General features: G+C 40.7%; 1 pseudogene; it reads left to right on the plus strand.

The window, feature by feature from the left end:
- The first annotated feature begins 304 nt into the window (after positions 1 to 304).
- LOC112163737 lies at positions 305 to 7,673 on the plus strand (annotated as a pseudogene).
- Positions 7,674 to 8,972: the final 1,299 nt, after the last annotated feature.

Genomic DNA, 8,972 nt, shown 5'->3' on the forward strand with positions numbered 1-8,972 from the left:
CTTATTACATCTGGGAGCATAATTTCCAATTGATGAGTCTACAGTATAACAAGTTCTACACATAATTGTAGAAAACTTAATTTCCCTTACTTGTCGAGTTTTATCAAAACAAAAGAATTCAAGGTTAGCCCAACTTTTTCTTCTATTTTTTTTCTTGGTTACGTTCTTTGAAGTTTCTTGAGGGTCGAGAGTGAGGGATGATTGATGTGATAATCAATTTGAGAAGAAATAGCCTGGAAATGTTTATATTCCAGTCTTTAGGGATGTGGGATGAGAGAGACATGTTTTGAAGTCTTTGACGGGGATGCATGATGGAAACTTGAAGTGCTATGTGGGTTTTGGTTCCTCCGGAGACAAAATATTAAGTGTGCTCATTGATACTTTCCGGTTAGTCTTGTTTGTATCTTCTCGCAAGTCTTTTAAGTTGAATCAATGTTCCATGCAACAGGCAAGACACATCCTGGTCAAATTAAGCCACCTAATTCACACTACTTTGCATGCAGTTCATCTTGTAAGTAGAGAATATAAAACGCAAAAGAAGATAAATAGATCTTGACAACAAATAAAAATCCATGGTTTGGTGGTGATTATACTCCTGGCTACTGGATATTAACGGCATACATGTAAACCAAGTGTCAGCCGTATGTTGGGGCCACTGGCCTGGGGCACTGGCACAGCTTTTTCGGGCCCAAGTCAAAATGTTTACTTGTTTCTTATGTCGCTCGGATCTTGGATGAATATTTGGTCATTGGAATAGATATCTAACCCCACGCATATAGCCATATAGGTTAACTGAACTCGACTTACAATGGAGAGAATTATTATATCACTAGACCTAGTTATCAAAGATATAGCAGAGATGAATAATGAGAGACTAATTATACATAATGACCCGATCTTGAAGGGAAAATCATAAATAGTCCTTACTTAAACATAAAAATTTAGCTACCGTTCTTAACCTATGCTGTCAAGACCAATTTGATATCTTAATTCTCAAAAGTATCAATGTGATATCCAAAGATGTATTTTGACATCAATGTGAGCAGAAGACGACAACAAAAAAAACTAGCTAAATTTTTCTCTTACCTAAATAACGCCACTTGGTCATAAGAGTAGGAGACGATGACAAAAAAAAAAAACAAATTCTGAAACAAGAAAATAAAAGGTTAAAATTAAAAGATACATGAGTACGAGAAAATATGCTTTTGTAAAAGGAAAAAAATAAAAATAAAAGTAAATACATAAAAAACCACAACCAATTAATATAAATAATTTATGTTATCACTACAGTGAAAAATTATATTTTTCTCTCTCTGAGTTAGCGCGTTCTGTTAAGGTTTGGTAGAGGACCTAGCCCTGTACTGTACCTGGCCATCGTCTGATAGCTGCAATGATATCAGCATGTCTGACCATCCTTCTTGCTTCATCTTTTCTGGTAGTGAATGCGATCGCTGTGATTGGGGAGATCCTTGTGGTGGAGTGTCCTCGTTCTGAAGATGTGGCTATAGCCTCAGATTTTGCCTGGGTTATGGGATTTGGTGATGTTGGATAATATGATCTGAAGTTTCAATCAGACCGGACTGATTGGTTTTGCTCTCTTGTTGGTGGCGGCAGTATTTATCGGACATGGCCTTTGAGGCAGCACTTGTTTGAGGATCTGCGATGGGATGCTCAACGTGTCCGAGAGGTTGCGGTCTTTGAAGATGGGGTTCTGTATTTTGGTTTTGACGATGGTTATGGAGCCAGACTTTCTATACATGGAATAGAAATGAAAATGAACATCAATTCAAGGTTATAAGATTTTTAGAGGATTACAAAGCTCTCAAGCCAAGCAGATATTCTTATGCAGATATTAAGAGGATTACAAATGAATTCAAGGAAAAGCTGGTGAAGGAGCCTATGGAACTGTTTTTAAAGGAAGTCTCTCTTCTGAATTCTTTGTTGCTGTCAAAGTCCTAAATAATTCTAAGGGAAATGGGGAAGAGTTTGTCAATGAAGTGGGAGCAATGGGTCATATCCACCATGTCAACGTGGTTCGAATGGTTGGCTTTTGTGCTGATGGATACAGAAGAGCTCTTGTTTATGAGTACTTCCCCAATGGTTCATTACAAGATTTCATTTCCTCAGCAAACAATAAGAATGGTTTCCTTGGTTGGGATAAGTTGAAAGATATTTCTCTAGGAATAGCCAAAGGAATTGAATATCTCCACCAAGGATGTGATCAACGAATCCTCCATTTTGATATCAAACCTCATAATGTTTTGCTAGACCACAACTTCACTCCAAAAATTTCTGATTTTGGTTTGGCCAAGTTATGTTCCAAGGATCAAAGTATTGTGTCAATGACTACGGCTAGGGGCACCATGGGCTACATTGCACCTGAAGTTTTCTCCAGAAATTTTGGAAATGTGTCTTACAAGTCTGATGTCTATAGCTTCGGAATGTTGTTGCTGGAGATCGTTGGAGGTAGGAAGAATAAGTCAAATAAGACAAGATTGAGAGAATGAATTTTCAGATACTTCATTACACCCATTCTGTGGTGTAAATAAACAGATTACAATCGTACTACAATGTACTACTACTATTGTGTACTACTGTACTACACAACATATACAAGGTAAGTAGTTACAATAATATATTCCCTTGTTAGTCTATTCCTAATAGGGAACTATGACTCACACTAACACTCCCCCTCAAGTTGGCTCATATACATCAACCATGCCCAACTTGCTAAGTGAGTCATAAAACGCCTTCCTGGAAACTCCTTTGGTAAGTACATCTGCAAGTTGCTCTTCAGTTGGAACAAAAGGAAAACTAATAATTTTGGCATCTAGCTTCTCCTTTATAAAGTGACGATCAACCTCCACATGCTTAGTACGATCATGCTGTACCGGATTTTGTGATATGTCAATGGCTGCCTTGTTGTCACAATACAACTGCATGGTACTCTTGAGTTTGAAGCCCAAATCACGTAACAAATTTCTTAGCCACAACAATTCACACACTCCGTGAGCCATACCCCTATACTCAGCCTCAGCACTAGATCGTGCCACAACTTTCTGTTTCTTACTCTTCCATGTAACCAAATTACCTCCCACAAAGGTAAAGTAACCCGATGTTGACCTCCTGTCTGTGATGTTCCCAGCCCAATCTGCATCTGTGAAGCCACAAACCTCAAGAATGTTGCTGTGTTTAGAAAACAGTACTCCCCTTCCTGGAGCTGACTTTAAGTACTTCAAAATTCGCATAACAGCATCCATATGACTCTCACTCGGGTTATGCATGAACTGACTTACCACACTCACTGCATATGCAACATCCGGTCTAGTATGAGCCAAATAAATCAGGCGCCCAACCAACCTCTGATAGCGAGCTCGATCAGCAGGTACCTGATCTGGATACTCAGCTAAACAATGGTTCTGCTCAATAGGAGTATCAACAGGTCTGCAATCTAACAAACCTGTCTCTGTCAGCAAGTCAAGAACGTACTTCCTCTGGCACAGATAGATTCCTTCTCTCCCCCTGGCTACCTCAATTCCTAAGAAGTACTTAAGTTCACCCAAGTCCTTCATCTCAAACTCAGAGGCTAACTGTCTCTGCAGTCTATCTATCTCAACAGTATCATTACCAGTGATTACCATATCATCCACATAAATAATTAGAGCTGTTACCTTCCCTTGTTGATGCTTAAGGAACAAGGTATGGTCTGAGTTGTTCTGTCTGTAACCAACCTTCCGCATGAACTGTGAAAATCTTCCAAACCAAGCATGAGGTGACTGTTTAAGACCATACAGAGATTTTCTCAATCTGCATACAAAATCACCAGGAGAATCAACTACATATCCAGGTGGAAGGCTCATGTACACTTCTTCCTCGGCTAACTCTCCATGTAGAAATGCATTCTTGACATCAAACTGTCGGAGTGGCCAGTTTAAACTAGCAGCGATTGAGAGCAGAACCCGAATAGTGGTCATCTTAGCAACAGGAGCAAACGTTTCATCGTAGTCAATACCATACGTCTGAGTAAACCCCTTTGCTACAAGGCGTGCTTTGTATCGAATCACTGATCCATCTGCATTATGCTTCACGGTAAACACCCAACGACAACCTACAGCCTTCTTGCCTTGTGGTGGAGGCACAAGTTGCCAAGTATTGCTCTTCTGCAATGCCTCCAACTCTTCCTCCATTGCCTTCCTCCAATTTGGGTCCCCCAATGCATCCTGCACTTTGTTAGGTACTGATACAGCAGATATTTGATTCACAAAAGATTCATATGACTTAGACAACCTCCTAGTGGACATATAATTGGCAACTGGGTATTTTGATTTGGCAGTAAGGGTAGGTTCATATATTTTGGCTGATTGACCCCGAGTGGTCCTATTTGGTAACACATATTGCCCAACATTAGACTCATTACTACTAGTAATAGTGGGTGGACATACCTCACATGAGTGATCTTCAGTACCAGGAAGCTGTGGGTCAGGGGTAGAAGTAATGGTAGGAGGGACAGTTGTGTCTTCAACATCATTTTCGGCCATAGAGACTGGTGCTTGGATGTTTGGAGTTGTATCTGTAACATCATTTTCCGCCATAGAAACTGGTGCTTGGATGTTTGGAGCTTCTCCTTCTGGCGGTGAGCTAATGGTCTCAATTGGATCTGTCAAAATACCACCTGCTTCTTCTCCTCCTTCTGATTCCTCCCCCTCTCCATGATACAGCTCTTCAAAAAATGAATTCTCCCCCTGAAGAGCTGTATCGGAAGAGGTAAAATAACTCATGTCCTCAAAGAAAGTGACATCCATAGTGATATAGTACTTCCTGGTAGGTGGATGAAAGCACTTGTACCCTTTCTGATACCCTCCGTAGCCAACAAACACACACTTAAGTGCCCGGGCATCCAATTTAGACCTCTGGTTCTTAGGAACATGGACAAAAGCAACACAACCAAAGACACGAGCTGGAAGATTATGGAATGAAGGTAAGGAGACATGAGATGCAAGAACCTCAAATGGAATTTTTCCCTAAAGGACACTAGAGGGAAGACGATTGATAAGATGGGAGGAAGCATATACAGCATCGCCCCAAAGATACTTAGGCATATGGGCACTAAAGAGAAGGGCACGAGCCATATCAAGTAAATGACGGTTTTTCCTTTCAGACACTCCATTTTGTTCAGGTGTTTGTGGACATGTGGTTTGGTGAACAATCCCATGGGTGTTAAAAAACTCTTGGAAAACATGATTAACATATTCCCCCCCATTGTCAGAACGAAGGACTTTAATGGTGCTATGATACTGTGTTTGAACAAGAGTACGGAAAGTTTGGAAAGCTGGAAAGACTTCATCTTTGGTTTTAAGAAGGGCAACCCATGACAATCTCGTACAATCATCAATAAACAACACAAAATATCTCATACCCGATACAGTGGGCTCTCTAGAAGGTTCCCAAACATCAGAATGAATCAACTCAAAAGGAATAGAACTTTTATTAGACACTCTAGGAGAATAAGTAGCACGATGACTCTTGGCCAAAACACATGTTTCACAACGTAAAGCAGACTTATTCACACCAAGAAACAGAGTAGGCATGGTTGTTTTCATAAGACTAAAAGAAGGATGCCCTAAACAGCGATGCCACAACCAAATTTCACTTATCTTATCAGAATTCGAAGTCAAAGCGACTCGGGACTGTGCTCCTGGTTTCTCTCCCGCGTATGTCTGATCCAGATGGAACAACCTGCCCCTCAGATACCCCCGACCGACTATCTCCCTGGTGAGAAGATCCTGAAAAATCACATACATAGGATAAAAGGTTATGGAGCATTTAGACTCAGTATTCAACTATGGAACAGATATCAAGTGATGAGACAAGTCAGGTACATATAACACATTATGAAGCTCTAAAGTGGGAGTAATACGCACTGACCCGGACCCTAACACAGGAAAAGCCTCACCATTGGCATTGGTGACATAGGACACTGGTGGAGAAGACAAGGTAGTAAAATATGATTTATCATAAGTCATATGATCGGAGGCACCAGAATCAATAATCCATGTATCAAAACCAACAAAGTTAGAAACCTTTAAAGCCATACCAATCTTACCACAATCCCTAAAAGAACCTCCATCTGAACTTCGCACAGACACTACAACCCTCTGGACCTCATTGGTCTTAGAACTCTGACTTTTACTGTCATCACCACCCATTGCAATAATACAATAGAAAATATATATAAATCCCAAAGTACGCAGCGGAAATAAACAAATAATAACAGTTGATTTTTTTTTTTCTTTCTTTCTTCTTTTTTTTTTTTTTTTTTTTTTGCATGGAACCTGAGGTATGGGCTGACTGTTACCACGTGTGTGGCTGAGTTGGGTGAGGTGAGTTGACCGAGTGAAGCTCCTCCTTCTGGAACAATGAGCCGGGTTGAATTAGTGTGCGGCCTGACCCGACTGGAGAACCGACAGTGATGAACGAGTGGGCGACTGACCCGAGATGGAGTCGACTCGACCGGAGAACGGGCAGCGACGCCGGAAACTGAGCAAAGATTGGTCTGACGAGCGGCTTTCTGGGCGACGAAGAGACCGAGTGTGGGCAAATCCAGTCGAAGAAAGGGGACGGCGATCTGGGTTGCGAACTGCAGATCTAGGCAACGACGCGCGGCTTTCTGGGCGACGAAGAAACCGACGGTGGGCGAATCCAGTCGAAGAAAGGGGACGGCGATCTGGGTTGCGAACTGCAGAATCCGGTCGGAGAGAAGCGACGGCGATCTAGGCTGCGAACTGAGAAACTCCGGTCAGAAGGAGGAGCGATGGAGGTCTGGGTTGTCAGCAGGTGGCGTGGGGAAGGACGAACTGGACAAGCTGACCTTCGGTGCTGGAGGAAGACGCAAGCGGTCTTGTAGAGACAGGTTTGTCTGAATGATGTCCAAGAAGAAGATGCTCTAATCGTTCTTGGACAGATCAATAACCCTGAGAGACAGGTTTGTATGAATGATGTCCAAGAAGAAGATGCTCTAATCGTTCTTGGACAAATCAATAACCCTAACAATGGGGTTTTTGAATTAATTCCTCAAACAAAAAATAGAAAGAGACAAAGTCCTCTCGGATCTTTGCTCTGATACCAAGTCAAATAAGACAAGATTGAGAGAATGAATTTTCAGATATTTCATTACACCCATTCTGTGGTGTAAATAAACAGATTACAATCGTACTACAATGTACTACTACTATTGTGTACTACTGTACTACACAACATATACAAGGTAAGTAGTTACAATAATATATTCCCTTGTTAGTCTATTCCTAATAGGGAACTATGACTCACACTAACAGAATATTGGTCCCACCATTAATGATGCTAGTGACATTTACTATCCAGAGTGGATCTATAATCTCCTAGAAGGAGGACAAGACTTGCGTATGGATATTGGAGAAGAAGGATCAGATTCTACAATTGCAAAAGAATTGGCGATTGTGGGACTTTGGTGCATACAATGGCACCCGGTGGATCGTCCATCCATGAAAGTAGTGGTTCATATGTTGGAAGGAAGAGAAAACTTAAGTATGCCGCCTAATCCTTTTGGCTCTACAGGTCCTACTAGAACAAATGCAATTCTCCCAGCTTTACGACGCTTGAACCTTGAGTTAGAAGCAATTGCTGAATTAGAGTAAAACTTGTACAACTATTTGTAACTTTGTATGCATTGAAACTTTGAAAGTCAATCATTTACGAGTTCGGCTTTAAACTAAGGAACTTTTACTTTTGTCCTGATCAGTTACTAAAGTAGTTCTTATTTCAGAGAATTTTACACCCCTTTTTGTCTTATATGGTATAAATGCTGCAGCACTTCTAAAACTTGGAGCCAATTTTACACCCCTTTTCAACTTGATACCCTAGTTTGAACTTGATCGAAATGTCTGACACTTCAATTTAACTTGCAGTACGCGTTCACTTCGTCACAAGTTCATGATATTCGTATCAATATGCATGGCCTTGCTATCATCTCCTGACTGGCCGGCACGGTACACCCTAGCAATTATATATCAGTTGGAGATTGTTTTGCCAAACTGCTCATCTTAGCCTCTATTAATAAAATGTGTATTAGCAGTAAAAAGAACAAAACGAAAAAAAAAAGAAAAAAAAAGAATCTATTACCATGGAGCCTATGACATGAACAACTAGGAGAAATTATGTGGTTAACGTTTTCAACAAGGAACTGTTGTATAAGTGGCACAGAATTTGAATGGATGATCAAGGTAACACAGACTTTGATCAAGGAAGGCAGGAGCTAATTACCTATGTCGACTAATGCAACACAGACTTTGAATTTCTTCCATGTCCTAATGTCGTAGTGATCTAGCTCGATCTATCACTTCCAGCAAGATAGCAATTTGAATTATGTGTATCCTTCAATATGCAAGTTGAACGATCAATTAATACTGAAGACTATGACAAATGCAGAGATGGACTAGACTTGAGAGGGAAGGCGCTCATTGATGGAGATGGTCAAGTAAGTCTTCAATTACAGAGACCGGAGTCAGGTTGAGGTTGTGGAAATGGAATAGTACTCTTTACAAATTGACGGACTTGACTACAAGAAAAGGCATTCATGGAGTTTTCTATACGTTGGAGTATTCTGCAATAATAGATGGGACTCTCAACTCTGTGTGGCAAGGGCCAGGGAGCCAAGGATGAGAAGTTATGTGGTTAACGTTTTCAATGAGGAACTGTCATATAAGTGGTACACTTGATATTGACCAGGATGGCGGAGCGAATTATTTATGTCCAAGGAAAAGACCTGATCAATGTCGACCATTTCCAGTTAGATAGCTTCCATCCAGTTGCATTTTGAGTTTCTTTCTATGTGCAGGTTGTCTGATCAATTAATAGTGAAGTCTACAAATTGTAACAAAAAATGAAAAATGAAAAATAAAAAATAATGAAGTCTACAAATACAGACTGGGACAACG

Source organism: Rosa chinensis, chromosome 1 (assembly GCF_002994745.2).
Source record: "Rosa chinensis cultivar Old Blush chromosome 1, RchiOBHm-V2, whole genome shotgun sequence".
In the NCBI taxonomy this organism is placed as follows: Eukaryota; Viridiplantae; Streptophyta; class Magnoliopsida; order Rosales; family Rosaceae; genus Rosa; species Rosa chinensis.